This window comes from Cnephaeus nilssonii (assembly GCF_951640355.1).
Source record: "Cnephaeus nilssonii genome assembly, chromosome: 22".
NCBI classification, from domain to species: Eukaryota; Metazoa; Chordata; class Mammalia; order Chiroptera; family Vespertilionidae; genus Cnephaeus; species Cnephaeus nilssonii.
The window spans coordinates 14,981,561-15,000,472 of record NC_137093.1 but is presented as its reverse complement, the minus strand read 5'-3'; the positions used below and the strand labels follow the sequence as shown (position 1 = coordinate 15,000,472).

At 51.3% G+C, this 18,912-nt stretch overlaps 1 protein-coding gene and 1 pseudogene across 4 annotated transcripts in view; both read right to left on the bottom strand.

Annotated features, from left to right (window-relative positions):
- Nucleotides 1-18,912, bottom strand: part of PKNOX2 (PBX/knotted 1 homeobox 2) — a 280,121-nt gene that overhangs the window by 132,342 nt on the left and 128,867 nt on the right. The window lies entirely within an intron of this gene.
- Nucleotides 16,106-18,912, bottom strand: part of LOC307094276 (small ribosomal subunit protein eS4-like) — a 47,107-nt pseudogene continuing 44,300 nt past the window's right edge. The window contains exon 3 of the transcript in view: nucleotides 16,106-16,297. The product of the transcript in view is annotated as a small ribosomal subunit protein eS4-like (transcript). The remainder of the gene's footprint in view (nucleotides 16,298-18,912) is intronic.

Below are 18,912 nucleotides of genomic sequence, written 5' to 3'. Positions count from 1 at the left end.
AAGTCTGACTCCTCCACTTCTACTCCTGCAGTCATCATTGGAGACCTCAACATCCATGAACACCATCCATCCAATGCCCTGGCCTCCTAGTTCTTTGACTATTCTAGCTCCAATGAGCATTTGCTCTACTCACATGGCCATTCCTTAGACTTTGTCACTCCAAAAACTGAATCGCTCACTAAATGTAGATTACTAATGTCCCACTCTCTGACCAGCACCACCCTCCTTAGAGCTAGCTAACTCTGACACTCCCACTCTATCAAATCTCCAACCTCTCAAGACCTTCATTAAAAGCCCACTTTTTTGCTATCCATTGCTACTGTAGCCTGGGTGTCCACTCTCTTCCATGCCCAGTTCCGACTTCACAGTCCAACACTTGAACTACTCCCTTGCCAACAGCCTGAACCTTTTGGCAACTCTCCTTCCATTGTACTGGTCTAGCAGAACTCAAGCCCTGGTATCCTATCCAATTATTCAGGACCTGCACCAGAGCAGCTGAGCACTGCTAGAGAAAAATGACACAAATTTCTGACAAGACTTGCTACAAACATGACCACAAATCTCACTCAACACTGTCAGAAAAACCTACTACATCTCCCTAGAAAATTCAATTTCCCAATCTCTCGGGAAACTACTGTACCTTCTTCTCTATCCTCAAGTCTCCAACACTCCCTCCCCTACCTCATTCGCAGCTCTGACCTCGCCATATATTTCACAGAGAAAATAGATTTCTGTAAGATGAGAACTACTTCATCTTCCCATCAACAAGTCCTTTATTGTATCTGCACCAGAACCAAAATACTCTGCCTCCCCCACCCCCAATTCCAATGGAAAAAGAGTCCTGGCTCCTATCCAAGGTCGACACCTTCATTGGGCTCGAAACCCATTTTCCTGGGCCATTTCTGTAACTTGTCTGTTTTGCAACCTTTTTATTTCTTCTTGCATTATTATGTTCTCCTTCTTTGCTGGGTCATTTCCAATGACATGCAAACATACTTCAAAATTTGCATACAAACATACCTCCTTTAAATCAACGCTTTCTTGACCCCACTTCTCCCTTGACCCCATTCCTTCTTCCATTTTCTACTTCTTTTTGAACTCTCCTGCACAGCAAATCTACTCAAAGGGGTCTACAATCACTGTCTCCACTTTCTCACCTTGGATCTCTTCTCACTAAATAAAGCTCACTCCAATTACCCCTCCACTGATGATGACCACTAATGACTATATCTCACTGAAGTAAATGGTCAATTCTCTATCCTCATCTTGCTCTCCCAGCAGCATTTGGCACAGTTAGCCAATTGCTCCTTCTCAAAACACTTTGTAATCCATGTTCTGTGACCCCTCACCTCTGGTTTTCTCACACTTCCCTGACACTCCTTCCCATTTCCTTTGCTGGCCTTTCCTAAAATCCTGGTGTCTTCAGCACTTCCTTTCAGCCTCTTCTCACCCTGTGTGATCTTACCTAGTCCTGCGGCTCTAAAAATCTTCCTGCACACTCAGATCTCTTAGATTTAGTTTTGTTTTTTAGTATCTTTTTGTTTTTGTTAATCCTCACCCAAATATTTTTTTTCCATTGCTTTTTAGACAGAGTGGAAGGGAGAGGGAGAGACAGAGAGAAACGTTGATATGAGAGAGACACATCAATTGTTTGCCTCCCTCACACACCCTGACTGGGCAGAGCCTGCAACCGAGGTACATGCCCTTTACTGGAATCAAACCCAGGACCCTTCAGTCCAAAGGCAATACTACAGCCACTGAGCCAAACCAGCTAGGGCCTCCAGCTGTGTCTTTTCCCAGATCTTCAGACATCTGTATTCAACTGTCTACTCAACGTCTCTATTTTGGTGTCTAAAGGCAACCCAGACTTAGCATATTCAAATCAGATCTTTTATTTCTTTCCTCAAATCCACATATCCTCCTGCCAAGTTTCCCATCTAAGTAAAAAGTGCCCTCTCCATCCACTTGCTGAAAATCTGTGACTCGGTCTGGTTTCCTTCCTTCTCCTCCATCCCATCAGGCTCATTGGGTAGTCCTCTCAGCTCAGCTCCCAAAGTCAATGGGAAGGTGCCACCTGAACCCAACCACTAACCTCTCTTCTAGCTCCATGGCCAAGGCCAAGTCCACAGAGCCTCCCATCAGGTCTCCCTGACCCCACGAAGCAGCTAGCATGGTCTTTCCACAGCTAGTGTGTGGCTTTGCTCTTGCTTTTCCTTTTGCTGGAGATGTTCAGACATTCTTCCCTCCTATCCATACATGGCTGCCGCCTTCTCATCCACCAGGTTTCAATACAAATACCCTATCCTCTGGGAGCCCTTCCCAACACCAGCCAAGGCCCACTCCCATAGTACCCTACCTTATCAGCTGTCATCGGGGCCCACCATTTCTTATTTCCACACTTGCCTCCTTGTTTAGTCACCTTCTCCCTCCCCATTTAGAATAGGAACTCCCTGAAGGCAGAGAGTGTGCCTGGCTCAGCATGATTCCTCACACCCACAACCAGGTCTTGAACACAGTAAGCACTTAATAGTTGTTAACTGTCTACATGAAGGAAGCAATTTGTGGCTGGACATGGGGACAGAGGAAGCTCTGAGACCCAGCAGAGAGAAGGTAGGAAGCTAAGGATGAGGTGTGAGCTCCTTGAGAGCAGCTACTGCTGTCTCATCTACCTCTGTGCCCAGGACAGGACCTGCAGCCATGCCTGGCTCCTAGTCAGTGCAAACACACAGAGAGCATAGCATCTTGGAGTTGGGCATTCTCTTAGCACTTCTAATTAACCTTCCACCAAAAGCAAGATTTTCGTGTATTCTAAAACATCTGTCAGGTGAGGAAGCCCACCGACTGAGAGGTAGCTCCCAGCCCAAGCGCCATCCTCCTCTCTGCAGAAGGCTTTTTTTGCCCCCACCATGCTCCTGGTTTGCGTGTCCTTGCCCATATTGTTGGTCTCTACCTGGTATCACACGGCTGTTTCTCTAGTTTACTAAAAGGTAATAAATAAGTAGATGTCATGGTTTCATGAAGAGGTCTCCTACATGAACTGGCAGAGCCCCAGGACACCTGGCCAGCACTGCAGAGGCACAGAGCTGCATGTGCAAGACTCTCTGTGCTCTCGCGAGGGCTGTGACCCTCCTGGGAGCTAGGATGCCTGCTCTCCTGCTGCTAAACATCCCTCACCTTCTGAGGTCACTCACTCTCTTCCTCAGGAATGTGGACCTGCTGAATCCTAAAGACCCGGGCAAGACCTGCTTTCTGTGACATGCGCGTTACCCAAGCTCACAGTCTCCACTGTAACTTGAGGATAACAATAAAAATCAGTTCAAAGAATTAGCATGAAAGTAAATGAGGTCATAAATGCAAAGTGCTAGCATAGCTAACTAAGCACTCAATAAATGAGAACTGTCATAGATACAAAGCCCACCCTCTGGCCCCTGAGCCAACATAAAGCCACCTTCACCATTGTTAGGAGGAAGAAACGTCTCACTTGGCCCCACCCTGATCTTACTCAGAGTATCTAAGAAGATCCTTATTCTGCTGATTCCTGCTCATGGCCCATGTCCCCTGTGTGCCCTGGAGGATAAGCTTCCAAAGGGAGGTAGCTGCACCTACACCCTCTGGCTTACACAGCACAGTGAGGAGTTCAGCACTTATCCAAGGTTTTGTTGATTGGGGTGGGGGGGCGCGGGGGGGGGCACAAACAAAAACACTACTCAAGGAGCTGAAAGGATCCCCTTCCCCAGAAATCATCTAGTCCTACCTTCTCATTTTGCTAATAAGGAAACTGTAGACCATAAGAGCCCACAGAGTCACACAGTGACGACTGGGATTCTGGACTCAGGCCTCCTCCCTCAGGAAGGCACCCTGCCCACCTACCCTCATCCCAAACTCCCTTCCACGGTAGAACAACACTGCACAGGACACCACACCACCAGGCAGTTTACACCTAAGTCTCCATCTGGGCCACAGCCGAGGAACATTTTCTTGGCTCATTTTTCTTCACTCCTTGGGGGAGGCGGGTGGCAGAAGGGGGTCTCCAGGACACAGGGCAACTCAGTGCCAAGGAAACTGGTGGCCGAGACTCTGAGCTGGCTTTCTCCTGCCCCACATATTCCCGCCCTCTTCCTCCTCTTTGCCCACCCTCCTTTACATTCTCTCTTTTCTGGTTTCATCTGGGCTGTTTGCCTTTTTGGCTGTTTGCTCAGAAGCTGGGCTCTGTTTGCTAAGCCATTATTCATTTCATATTACCTGGGATATTTTCAGCAGCTCCTCTGGGTTTTTAGGAGAATTTCAAGTGGGAGAAGCAACATGGGCTGTAAAGGCAAACACATCCCTGACCTGTGAGCCTTGCCTGGGGAACTTGTTCATCTTCTCAGCTGCCTTCCCGAGAGCACAGCCATTGTCTCCTGGCCTGACACTCAGCCTCTCACCCTGGGCTTCTGGGGAGCAGGGCAAGCAAACGGGATGTGAGTTTTTTTCAAATCTAATGCAGCAAGCGAGCTGGTTTCGGATCCCGAGCAAGGGGCCAGACACATGTAGGGCCTTTGGCTTTGTCCCCCTATAGGACATCTTCCCTGCACTGCAGCAGACCAGAGAGAGAGCATCTCAGAGGTGCTTCATCACCCGCAGAAACAAGGGGCAGCAAGTCAGATGGAGAAGCTGATTCGCTGACCTCTGCAAACAGCGTCCGGAGAGCGCCGACAAGACACGCTGCAGCTCTCTGTGCCGCCAGGACCCAGCACTGGGTACTGAAGTGAGTGCGGGTGACGGAGACCCGTGAAGAAGGCTGCTCCTCGGGGAGGAAGCTGGAGCACTGTCCCTCGGCCCATTTATTTGATAAGTCAATGCTGAGCAGCCTCTTTAGTCCTCAGCTCAGGTCCTGGCAGAACCAGACCTGAATCCTGTCCATTCTGGAGGGGGAGGAGAGGGGAGCACTGACGGAACATGGGACAAACCAGAAGAACTTGACTGAGTCCTGGTTGTCCCATCTATTGGTCATGTGACCTTGGCAAGTCACTTAAAACTTCCTGTGTCTTAGTTATCTCAACTGTAAAACTGGGACAGCAGAATGCATCTCAGGGTTGCTGTGAGGATTAAGTGAGACAGTATGTGTGTGAGTGCTTAGTAAGTGGTGAGGGACAGCCAACGTCAGTTATTATTCACCCCGAGTCAGGCATTGCATCCGAGGATCATTCACCTGAGGACTCAGGACCAGTCCCATTGAGACTGACTTACAAGAAAGATACCTGAGTGCTTTCTCACAGCCCCATGCTCTCTGCGACGCAGAGGCACCGCCACTGCCGGCACGCACCCCCTTTCCTCCAAGCCCCCTGGGAAGGACACAGGTCACCAGGTCATCCTTGCAGAACCTTCTCTTTCATCCCCAAGAATGAAGAAGGCTCAGCCTCTTGATCCAGCCAAGCAAGATCCCCAACAGGCCTGGGAAACGCCTTGCACAGGGTCCCTCAGGCCAGACATTATCCACCTAAAGCCGCCGGTCCAGACCCTGATCCTGAGCCCGGCTGGGGCGGGAGAGCCGGTGCAGTGATACTTTCCATGTTTCCCCCACTCACCTATCTTGGGAGACACGAAATGCAGAGGCAAGCAAGGGAGCTCCTCTAGGGAGGTGGCCTAGGAACTGGGTGCCTCTTGTTTTAACTTTCTCCTCAGTGGACACACAGGCTGAGGAGGCCACACTGGCCTCCCAATCAGAGTGGCAAATGGCTAATACAAAACAGAGGGCATTTATTCCAGGGCATTAGCTGACCCCACCACCACCACCACCACCACCATGAACTGATTAACGAGAGTCAGAACCACGGTGAATGAGATTTTTAGCTTGGGAACACACAAGGAAGGATTTCAGGCATGGGGACAGGAAGAAAAGATGTGCAATAGGGGGAAAGGCTAACAAATGCCACATTTACAGCCTGGGGGAGGAACTGCTCTGTCAGACAGACCCCCGAGGGAGCCAGGAAGAGTGCTGAATGGGGAAGGCAGTGAGCGGAGTCACAGGCACTGTTGAGGGGTTATATGTCCTCACCTTCATCCCATCCTGTTTACTCCTGTATTTCCAGTACCAATAGCAATGCCCAGCACATAGGAAGCCCTCAGTAGATATTGTTAAGTGGATGCATGCATGAACTCCAATCTCTAGAAAACTACCTGTTACTATTTCCCCAGCCAACAAATTGTGGGAACTCACCCAAACTCCAAGGAGCACCCCTGTGCCCTCTCCCCAAAATGTAAAAATTGGTCTGTGTCTCAATGGCCCAGCATCCTTTTATTTTTGTTAATCCTCACCTGAGGATATTTTTTCCATTAATTTTTAGAGAGAGTGGAAGGGAGGGGGAGAGACAAAGAGAGAGAGACACATGGATGTGAGAGAGACATATTGATCGGTTGCCTCCCACATGTGCCCTGACTAGGGCTGAGGATTGAGCCTGCAACTAAGGTATGTGCCCTTGATGTGGGAATCAAACCCACAACCCTTCAGTTCTCAAGCCAACACTCTAACCACTGAGCCAAACCCACTAGGGCCCAGCATCCTTTGAATTCCTGCTACCAAAAGTACTTCACGAGATCTAGACAAACCCCGCCCCCTTTCTGCTAAAGAGAAAATGACTTTCCTGTCTCACTTCCAGACTCACTCACTGGATAGTGGACGCCACATGCCTCCATCAACCATATGCACACAAGTAACCCATGGCCGGGGGCCCAGTGGGCTCTGGCTGGGAGACCTGTGCGCCTCTGCGAGTGTGAGCAGGTGGGCTGCATTCCCCAGACCTCGCACTAATTGTAGCCCATGTGCTATGATTACAAAATGGAATGAAATGACATGCCAAATTAAAGAGTTATTCTTTCTAATAAATATTTTGCATAGGATGTATTTATAATGGCATTAATTATTTATGCTGCCATGTAGAGAAAGCATAAATATAAAGAGAGATATCCGACGATTCCTATAGGAGAAATAAAATGAGAGTTTCCATCAGGATGATGAATACCTGGGGTCTGACTCTGGGGCTGGGGGAGGTGGGAAGAGAGGGACATCTGGAGAACAAATCTGACAAGCGTTATCGCGGCGTCTGAAGGAGGAATATGTTAAAAATGAAAGTGAGCACAGAAAGTTTAAATATTTAATACCCGCATTAATTCTAATTCACACTTTCTTTATTTTTCAGATTAAAAATTTACAAGAATTCCCAGCTCTTTCATCCTCTCCTCCCATGAGGCCCTTTCTGATCACCGTTCCAGGAACCACCTTCAACAGCACCCAGGTAAAAAAGGGCATGAGAACAGGAACACCCCCCACCAGGCATCTCCCCAACTCCCCTCCAGGAAGCCACTATTGGGCTTCTGACGCCGGAATGACTGATGGGACCAAAGCCACCTCCTGGCCGCCCCAGCTCCCCCAGCACAGAAGTCTCAGAGATGATGCAATGCAGTTGCGGTTTTAAAGCGCATGCCCAAATCCAGACCTGCGGGGACAGGAGAAATATCCCCACTGAGCTGATTTCTCCTTGAAACAAGAGTTTTCTGTTGCACACGCCTGGGCCCTGCCCTCTAGGAGCTTTCATTCTCAGGCCCCCTGAGTCGGCTTCCTGTGCCTTAGACAGTGTTGCTGCAGCCAGAATTAATGCAGATGCAAGGAAGAGAGAACTTCCTGAGGCTCCCCACTGCGAGAGTGACACCAGGGCATGCCTGGTGCACCCAGGCCAGCTCCCGGCTTCAGCCCCACCCCCAACCCAGCATTAAGCTGGCAAGCAAAGCCCCCTCATAACAATAACACAACATACATCTGTGCTCCTTCAAAAAGCACTTTCCCACGTCACATCTGACCCCCCAGTGCCATGAAGCCTTCATTTTACACACAGGACACTCAGGTTCTGAAAGGTCATGTGACAGGTCCTAGGTCTCCCTACCCCAAATTAAAGTTCTTCTTACTGATACCACATAGCCTCTCCAGAATACGGTTCCCAAATCCTGGACACGGAAGGAAAGGGGAAAACTGGGTCCAAGAGATGCTTTTGAACCCGCTCCCTGATTTCTGAGGGCCAGTCTACACGGCGGGCCTATATTTTCAGAGGTGAGAGCAACGTGAGGTGGGGCCTCTTTGTGCTGCTCACCTGGAGGGTCTGCCAGGTCCTCGCTCCTGTTTTCTGTCTGACCCTTAAGCCTCAGAGCCTCAGAGGAGAGTTGGGGGCAAGGTTGTCTCAAAGTCCCAACATTTCTCAGGCCCTCTGGACTGTAATTGTCAGATACCGATGTGGCATTTCCTCCCTTCCCCCTCTCAGCATTCCACCCCCTCAAATCACCTCCCACAAATCCCCGTACGAAACACCTTCATAAATAGTGCTGATTAGCTTCATGTTCTAATCAGCCTCTGCTCACAGACAATTCCCTGCCCCCAGCCCACGGCTCCTCTTGGGTCTACTAACCCACCAAGTGCCTGTAAATCAGCAGAGAAAACACACACACGCACATGCACACACGCACATACACACGCACATGCACACACGCACATACAAAAGCACACACGGATATACACGCATACACAAATGCACACACAGGCACAGGGCTCCCTGCATCACGAAGCTGAACTCGGCCCATGATGGGGATCCTGGGAGTTATTGGGGTTGTTTGTGTTTTTACTGCAGGTACCTGCTGGAGGAGGGCCAGCCCTTTAAATGAGATGAGCAGAGCTAGGAATCATCCCAGCTTAACATCTGGAGAACAGAATCCCTCGGAGCGGCTCCTTCTTCCTCTCTGTCCTGTAATTCAAACAGCCTCCTTCTGGAGCTCGAGGCAGAGAGGCCCCAGCCAGGCAGAGGGCAGGACTGGATGAGCTCAGAGAGCGCCTCTCGGGCCAGGCCCCCAGGGACAAGCACATCCGGGCCAGGCGGATCTGCACGGCCCAGGAGCGCACACGCACACATGGAGAGAAGGGTGGGGGGCCAGTCACTCCAGCTTCACCAGCAAGCCTCCCTACCCTTCCCAACGACACTGGCTGTGAAGTTTTCATAAGATGGAGGAGGATGGACGTAGCAGAAAAGAGCATAATTCAACCAAATGAATAGACTGATGAGGGTCCACCCTGTGGCCAATGAAACAGACACAGTGATACGGTCACAGTGCTGACACCTGCAGGAATAAAATCCCTTTTCTCCCAAAGGCTCCACACAGCCTTCTCACCTGCAGAGGCCTACTCCTAAGATCCTAATGCACTGTGTAGCACATTGCAGGCATCCTTGTTTTTCTCATTTCCCCCATTCTATCCTCACTTCCTTGTGCTAAAGAAATCACTTAAAACCTGGGCCGAGAATAGGAAGAAAGTGCTGGCCTCTCCTGCCCCCGGGTGCTGTGTGCGGATTGGCTCTGCTGCTCTAAGGAAAGGGGTTCAAGGACAGAAACTCAGCAGGAACCTCTGTGGCTGCACACGTGATAAGAGGTACCTGGTGCAGGGTCTGGGGTCTGGGCAGCCAGGAAAAAGGAAGGAGAAAGCACTGTCCCTCCTTAAGGGCGGAGCTCTTGGCAAACCGAAAAGGGATCATCTTAATTCATAAGCCTAGTTTTATACTTAAAAAGCTATTTTCAAAAAACTAATACCCCCTTTCCACCTCCACCCATCCTCCACCCCTCCAAAGAGCAGACCTGTCTTGAGTCTTTCCTGCAAGCATTTTACTTGTTTGGGGGTTGGAAGGTTCATGAGTAAAGGAAATCACCACTGCTAAATGCCCCCCAAACAGTTGAGACATACACACACCTCATTCCTGGAAATGAGAGGAAATGGGAGAGCAAAGGATCAGGGTAAGGGGACTGATGAGCTCTGTGACCTTAGACAAGTCCCTTAACTTGGCGGAGCCTCAGATTTCTCCTTTTCCAAGTGAGAAAAATCCTACCTCCTGAGGGGTTAATGCTCCTAGGCTGACACTTACTGAGTTCCTCTTGCACGCTGCCCATTATGACATTTATCTAATTCAATTCTCGAGAGAACTTTGTGAGGAGGGACCTCTTCCTGGGTCTGAGACATGAGACAGCTGTGGGGGGCTGCAGTGACCTGTGGGCAGAGACCCGTCAGGATGGAGCTGGGATGGGCCTGGTCCTGCTCCACGGCCCGCACGGCCCTCCATTGCACCACAGCTGCCTCCAGATGGGCAATGAGGTCATGTGCAGCCAAGGCCTTGGGAAAGTTTCAGGCCTGGAGAATAGGAGGTGCTATTTCTGAGAGTTTGGACAGTGGGAAGGAGAGGGGCACTTCTCCTTTTTTAAGCTTCCCCGTCCAGAGTCCTTTGTTTAGACACTTGGCAGCCAGAATTTTCTCCCCCACTTGGTCTAGAAGCATTGCCTCATTTTTTAAACAGGACCCATAAACTTGGGGGGCAGTTGGAGGCAGGGGCAGAGCTGTGAGGGCTTCAGTCCCTCTGCCCTGGCTCCCTGAAGGTCTAGGGCAGGGGTGGGGAACATCTGGCCTGCCGGTCTTCATTTCTGGCCCTGCCAAGGCATTAGGGGTGAGTTTATTAAATGCTCGACCAAATGTAGCAGGCTAATTTTTAAGTTGATAATTTTGTATGGCCCTCGAATGATGTTATAAATATCCAAATGGCACTTGGCAGAAAAAGGCTCCCCACCCCTGGTCTAGGGCAAGGCCTCTCCCGCCCCTGCCAGCAGTGTCTCCATCTGCAATGGAGGTGATCTGAGGGAGGCTGAGTGGCCGGGCAGGTGGAGGTAGTGGTGGAGGGCAGAAAGGCAGAGACCCATATTAGGGTGCCTGCTCCCAAGAGCAGGAACAAAGGGGGATTTGTCAAAGGGCCATCTGTGGTGTGGGGACTGGCGTGGACATTTCAGATACTGTCGAGGTACTTGAACGTCTCACAGAGTCTGAGATTGCCAGGTTGGGTTTGGTGCTAGGATTTGAAATGAGGTGCCACAGTCCTATGTGTTTAGGAAGCCCCAGGTTAAACTGGATTTTCCTTAGTGCTGGGCTTCTTAAAATGTTTAAAATTGTACTGAATCCTGCAACCCTTCCAAAGTGGGTGTTTGTGCAGTGTTTCTGTCTCCCAAGCTTGCCTGGTATTGGACCTCCCCCTCCCCACCCCCATGGAGCCCGCTGTGCTGCGGAGCTGGCTTTGAGAAGTGCTGATCCAGGGCAACTGTCCCATTTCACAGACGGGGCCAGAGAGGGGGGACCCCATGCAGCTTCTAAAACTGGCCACCTTCCACCCAGCCGGCGTGGCTCAGTGGTTGAGCATCGACATATGAACCAGGAGGTTACGGTTTGATTCCCAGTCAGGGTACATGCCCCGGTTGCAGGCTTTGTCCCCGGTGTGGGGTGTGCAGGAGGCAGCAGATCAATGATTCTCTCTCATCATTGTTGTTTCTATCTCTCCCTCCCATTCTCTCTGGAATCAATAAAAATATATTTAAAAACTGGCCACCTTCCTCAATGCCCTCAATCAGGGAACTGAGTACCACTCCTCACCTGCGTGCAGGGATTAGGGAAATGTGTGGCCAAAGCTGAGGAGCATGGAAGAAAGGAATCTGTCCCTCCTCTTAAGGGGGTGGGGGCTGAAAATTAATGAGGGGAGGAGGACGACGAATGAGGCTCCTTGAAAGTGGGGAACATGTAATAGAGTAGAGGAGTGAGACAGCTGGACAGGTCACCCCAAGAACAGTCTCTGCTTCCCTGGGTCTTAGCAGGAACCCCCCCACTCCCAGGTCATTTGTCTGGACCCAAATCCTAGCCCCAACGCCCAGCCCAGCAGTCATTAGACCTACTCAGAGACACTATCTGACCTCTGTTTCCCCACTTGCTAATGGCTCCTTTCTGGAAATGAACTCTATGGTTTCTGGGGCCAGACAGCAGCTCAATCAGGGAAGGAGAGAGGCTGGGAAACAAGCCCTCTGCCGGGAATGGGGCGCTGCGCGTCTCCATCCCAACCCAGGAAGGGATCGGGCCCCCAGCTCCTAGTCTGTATCTCCTCTAGTGAGTCTCCCTTCTCAGAACATCAGGTGTGGCACCAACCTGCTCATGTCGGGGAGCTGATTCCTAAGGGGCTTGAGAGAGGTGACCTTCCCACCCTCTAAGAATGGGAGAGGACTGGTTATGACCTTGTCTACCCCTGAGGTCGCTGGGGGTGGGGTGGACAGGACTCTGATGGGCCTGGAGAGCTGGGTGGAAGGGTGCAGAGTGAATGCAGTGAAAGCCCCCTCTCCCCACTCTATGTCATCCCAGGACTTCCTCCTCCCAGTTCTGAGCCCAGCCAAGGCAGCTGTTGTCCAGATCCAGACAAAGACCTGATACTTCCTCCAACCCCGCAGCCTGGGCGGTCTGTGGGCGGGCGGGGTGGGGGTGGGGGCAAGAGGGGGCAAGGGAGAGCGGACAGGAAGAGCGGCATGTCTTGTCCTCTGGTCTACGCCCTTTGTGCTGAGACAAGGCTCGAGATGGCCACTTTCTGTGGGGCCCAGCCTGGCCCTCCGGCAGCCTCCCCCTCCTGCTTTGCTCCTCAGCCACATGCCCTTGGGCTGAGCTAAGTCCAGAACCAGGCTGAGTAGGGGAATTGTTCTGAGAAAGTGGCCCGTTGGCTGGTTGCTATGGAAACCGACATACCACAGTGCTGACCCCAGAGAGGTTTAGCACGCTCCCCCAGCAGGGATGCCAGCAGCTGGACTGCAGCTGTTACAGCGTAAGTGGGGGCTGGAGCCGCTGCCAGCAGTCCCTGCTGTTTGCCCAAACTAGTCCGGTTCAGCTCCCCTCCACTTGCTCCCACCCCCCATCCTGTGCAGCCTCCCTCTTCCACAGCCAGGAAGGCAGTGCTGAGCCTGCCCTGGCTGGACAGGGTGGGTGGGGAGGACTCTAGGAGCACAGTACATCCTTAAAGAACAGTGCCACATCCTCCCGATTGCATTTCTGGGGAAAGTGAGGCCCAGTCATACAAGCGGGCCTGGCAGAGCTTGGCCTTTGGCCCTCCCTGCAGCAGCTGGGCACTCACTGTGGAGCGCTGGCTCCACGCAGATGGGTAGCATTTATCCCAGCATCACTCCCTGATGCAGCCATCGGGGTGAGGGGTGTCACTGACTGAACAAAAGGAGCATCAAAAAATTGATCACAGAAATAGAAAGAGGATAAGCAAAGAAGAAAAGAGGAGTGGGCTGAGGAGCAGTGGGGGATGGGTGGGAGAGGGGGACAGGGAGGTTGGAGGAAGAAAGGAGAGGAAGGGAGATGTCCATGCCTTGGAGAGAGGCTAGGCTCCAGCTGGGTTCTCAGCCTTACTTCCCAAAGCGAGCCTGAGGCCTGAGACCTGATGGCTTCAAAAGGAGAGGAAGGGGGAAGCAAAGGTGGAGTGGGTATTAACATCAGTTTGGGTTTGGGGAGGCATCTCCTGCCATCCCATAATGCCTTGAGCTCCCCAAGTGGCCTAAAGCAAACACACCCCTGCCTCCACTCTTGTGTGAAGCAGCAAGACAGTCCGGGCTAGTCTGTGCCCAGCGCTAAATAAACACCCTCAGCAGGAGAGGCGAGAGGCACGCCCTGCCCCCTGGACACGGTGGTCTATCAGCCATCCAGCCCATCCAGCAGGGCAGCCTGAACACACACTTCCCTCAGACCCCTGCACAGTCTGCTCCACCCGGTCTGTTCTGTCCCTCATCCTCACCCCAGAAGGCTACTTGGGCTTGCTCCTGCTAGCAGAGTTGCAGTCCACTGCCTCCTCCAACTCCCCTGCCTCACCCAGAACTGGGCCCCCAGTCACCAGTGCCTTGTGAGCAGGTGACTCCCTTCTCTCCTCCAGGACCTGTCTCATGCTCCTCATGAATGAACACCTTTTGTAAGACACCTCCCCTCCGCCACTCTAAAGTAGTTGTTGCAGGCACTGAGGGTGGGCTGCACCTTCTGGCCCTCCTGAGCTGTGGGAAGCTGTTCTCTTTATGAAGGCTTCGCTCCAGACAGGACTCCGAGAACAGCTCAGGAATCTGCCAACATCGTTACACTCCACAATCAAAGGCCTGGCCCTGCAATGGGCCAGCAGCTTGCTTTGGCTCTAACCACCTTTGTAACAAAAATCTGGTATCTTAGTTGAGTGATTTCTATTATGTTTGCAGATCCAACAAGAATAGCATCGGCGCTGATGTCCGGCTCCTCGCTGCCTGGCTGCTCTCTGAGCAAGACCAGCTGGTCAGTCACGGAGGCTTAGCCTTGACTTGGGGGTGAGATGCGCTGGCTGAGAGGAGCCTGGAGCTCCTGCCCCTGGCCAGCGAGATCATCACAAGGCATTTACTGAGCATTCAACTCTGCTCCTAGTGCTGTGGGTGTGGCTGTAGGGAGTTGGAGGATGGGGTGGAAGAAGTCTTTGGCAAGGACTCCTGACCAGAAGCCGTTTGCAGTCTTAATGGAAGATGAGACTGACCCACCATGTGAAGCAGAGACAAATCGGTGCTCAGCAGGGGAGCACCTGCGTGCAGATGCAATGGGAGCCAGGCTCTGTGTTCTCTGGGCGAAGAGACGCCCGCAGGAGAGTCCCTACCCACTTCCCAAGGCCAAGTGCAGGCACTCACTTGGTGGAAATGGGTCTTTGAGCAAACTGTGATGGTGAAGGCGAAACTAGTTCTACAAAACCATCCAAATGGTGTAACTCCAGCCAGAGCCTCCCTCCCTCTCTCCTCTTTGGAAAAGACAGATACATACTGCAAATATCCCATCCTGCCAGCACGGATCTCTTTACCTTCTTCCCAGCCAGCCCAAGATGAAAAGTGGGCCATGACCCAGGACTCAGGGTCAGACTCACTTTAGAACTTGGTCACATTCCACCTGAATGATGAGCAGCACCTACGGTTTCCACATCACTCTCTCACTTAAATCCCTCCCACTCCCTGCAGTACGGTGGGGATGTTACAGATGAGAGAGAGGCCCAAGGCAGCGAGATTCTGTCATGCAGTTGGAGGCAGCAAAGCTAGAATTCAACCAAGGCCTCGGGTGTAGGTCATAGGTCTGTACCTTCCCATTACTGCATAAGTCCTCCCTATCAGTTTCCTGCTTCTCACAGGACTTAGTACATAGTAGTTGTTCAGTAAACATCTCTTGCACAGTAGGAAAACATAAAGTCGCCCCGGAGGCCAGGGCAAGACTTGTTAAGCTGTGTCTGTGTACATGGCGTGGCGATAGAGAATGTCGCCAAAGTCTACATGAGTCATCAGTTTCTGAGGGGACAGTCACCCCCAGGGCCATTTTGAAGAGATAGCGGCAAAGGAAACTGAACTAGTTTTATGTTGAATTAATTTCTAAAACATCCTCAAAACTCCCAACCTCTGTATGCAGCAAACACCGTTCTGATTAAAAAGAGAAAAATTGAAAGGGGAGAGTGGGTGGGAGAATCAGTGGGTTGGGACAATCAGCAGAGAGTGGCTGGGTGTTGAGGAGCAGAAGGGCGGTGGAGACCAGTCAGGCCCCATCCAGGCTCCCACAGCAGAATCCACGGCTGAGTTGCTGGTCAGTGGCCCGCAGCAGGGCAAGGTGGGCCCTGCCCAGGGTCCTGAGAGGAAGAGAGGCCCGTTGGCTGGAGCGAAGGGCATGGTTTCGAGCAGCACCTATAGTTTCCTGTGGGGCAGGCTCAGTGTGCGGGAGCAGGACAGGGGTCTGTCTGTGCGATGCCCGGGGCCCACAGAAACAGACCAAACTCCTGGTGCTCACCGAGTGATTTAGAACCAGACCACAGATGGAATAGGAAGGTTACTTTATTGGTCATTTATTACAGAATTTTTTTAAATGTTGAAGCTGATGGAGATTTTAGGGACCCCTTTTTATATGTCCTGGCTCAGGGTCTAGAACACAGTAGACACCCCCAAAAGGTTATGGAATCAATGAATGAATGAGTGAATGGAGAGGGAAGCAGATTTCTGAAACTGATCTTGTGATGATGTGCTGAGACTCTAAGATAGTGAAGAACCTTCTGAGTCATCCAGGAGAAAACCTTCATGTTTGAGAACCAGTGCTGAGCAGGGCAATTCCTGGTGAAGCAGAATCCACCCCAATTCTGTCTGATCAACCTGCATAGAGTCTTTGGCCTGTGGCAGACACTGTAGTACTTCTCTGCCCTTCCATCCAGCACAGGATGAATCAGGCTTCGCGGTATCGTTCACAGCTGCAACGGCTGAGGCTGCCACGGGCCCGGCTGCAGTAGAAGCTGAAGCCCAGGGTGAGAGACACGTTCTCTGCATCCTCTGGGCTCCCAAGCAACTTCTGGTGTGTGTTAAAGGGGAGCAGGATGACCCCTCCCGCCTGGCCCTCCCGAATCAGGGGGTCCTCCACCTGCTGGCAGCCCGGGGGGGGGGGGGGCAGAGAAGGGCTTGGGCTGCCACAGGCTTCTCTCTCCTGCCACCTCCTCTGCAGCTCTCTCACTGGCCCTGTTTTTCAGACCTCCAGTAATAAAAACAAGCCAATAAAATGAACATGAAAATATATTCATTAGGATTTATAATGCTCATTAAAACTGCCTGTGTACGAAAGCATGACTTAGCTTCATATAAGTGGGGAAAAATGCAAATTATACAGCATGCAAAGAAGATATTTTCCTAATCGTCCAATCAAATGTCAGCCCAATTATCTGTGGCCAACCCAATGGGTTAAAATTATACTCTCTCTCCTTGGACACAGTGAGGCGCCTGAAAGTGTTTCATTTTAATAAAAATGAAATCTGGACCCTGCAGAAAACCAGCTTCACTAATGACGTGTTTACACAGAGAAAGACAATTTCTAGTTAATGGTGATTACTACCGAGAACAAATTAAACTTCCCAGAGTATATGGGTTAGAGATAATGGGAAAGGGGGGAAAAAGTTATGGTTTTAGTGTGTGTACGGCAGCATGGGGGGACAGTGACAGAGGAAGAGAGAAGCTGAGGAAACTTCAGGAGGAAGTTGGCGTGGGTGCAGAGGAGAGAGCGTGAGGGGCTGGCTGCACTGGATCCGCCGGGGCCCAGCCAGCGACTTGGGCCGTGGGCGCTGGCAGCTGGCTCTGGGCTCTCAAAGCCCCAGGCCGACCACCTTCAGCTGGGCAAGGTCCCATTCACCCTGCCAGCTCAGGCCCCTGGGAATCTGCCATTCTTTCCTTCTTAGGGAAGCAAGTAGCTGATCCCCACCATTCCCCAGTCATTAGGAGCACACGACAAGTGGTTCCTATTTCACTCCACTCGCTTAGTGATGGCAGAGACTGAGGCCGGCCTGGGCAAGTAAGCTTGAGATGGGCGATGGAGGAAGCAAAACGGGCAGGAAACAGAATGAGAAAATACCCATCACGATGGTAAGGTAACTTCACCTACCCTTTACTAAGTCCTTACATCTGGAGGGCACTGTTCTAAAACATTATCAAATTTTTTTTTTTTTAATTTCAGAAAGGGAGAGAGAGAGAGAGAGAGAGAGAGAGAGACAGAGAAACACCAATGATGAGACAGAATCATTGGTTGGCTGCCCTCTGTACGCCTCACACTGGGAATCGAGCCCGCAACCCGGGCATGTGCCCCTACTGGGAATTGAACCGCGACCCCTTGGTTCATAGATAGATGATCAACCACTGAGCAACACCAGCCAGGCAAACATTACCAATTTTTATCCTTACCTGGGGGGCACTATTATCTTCTTCCTCAATTTCAAACAAGGAAACTGAGGCCGAGAGATGTTACCTAACTGCTCAATGTCACATGCCTAGTAAAAGAAGTTGGGTTTCTAACACAGATATGGTTCCAATGGCCATGTCCTAACCATTACACACACTGTCTTGTTGGAATAGATATGGAGCCCTTTACTGCTGCTATCCTGCAGGCCAGCTCACTGCCCGCCTGCCCCGTGCACGCAATTTCCTATCCCCTCCGCTGGCCATCAGAGGCCATGAAGATGCTCTCTCAATGGCAAAATCTCACGAACTGCCAGACCCCCTCTTCCGGCTCCTGCAGCCAGGTGAGCAGGGCGGGAGGAGGTGGGGGAGCCAGGATTCCTCCAGTGCAGTTTTAATGTATGTTCTTTTGTAAACAAGAACAATCATTTGTGAACAGGCCCAGATGCAAACAGTCCCCAAATCAGGAATTCGAGCTCAGAGGCGCAGAATAATACAGCTTTGGGGAAGATTTAATAATAGTAAAATTAAAATTGTAACTGAAGCATAATGAAGAATGAGGTACAAACAGCCTGCAAAAGAAAAAGAAAAAAAAAATAACAACAGAAAACCCTGCACAGATTGGCCCCTATGGGGTAGAGATCGGTTGAGAGCAACAGTAAACAATGCACAGAAATGCAACTTAATTATCTCGCAATTCTTAACATTCTACCAAAGCCACGCGGATGGCTTTGATGTTGGCAGCAGCCGGGCAGCAGCACAACCGCTCTCTGTGTCCCCTGCTCCTGGAGGAAGATCATCACTAAGAACTGTGCAACCACTCCAGCAGCTGAGCCAAGAGAAGCAGCGGGACTGATCTGCTGAGAAACCAGAAAGTAGACAACCACCTGGCAAGAAATCCTCCTCCTGGGGCTACCAAGGCAGAGGTAGGTGGACAAAAAGGAAGCTCTGAGGATTGGGCATGAGGATCAGGACACTGGTAGGGGAGGCTCAGCTGACAACCGGTCCTCAGAGCTAGGTGGATAGGCCTCTCTTTGGGGAGCCCCATCTCTCAGCCCCGGGATTGGCTTAGTGAGTACTGGGTACCTGCTGGGTAGAATCTGGCCTGCTCCCTGTCCCCCCTCCTCCCCAACACAGTGAGTTCCACCTGGTCGGGAATGTCTCTGTTGTTTCTGGATTTGCCCCTGAGGTGCCAGCCAGGGTTCTGGGCAGTGGGGGAAGAGACCAGAGGAAGGATGACCCTTGATTTTCAGTGAAATGTCTCTGTTAAGGATGTTTCTGATGACGTCTAAAGAGATAATTCGGTACATCCATATC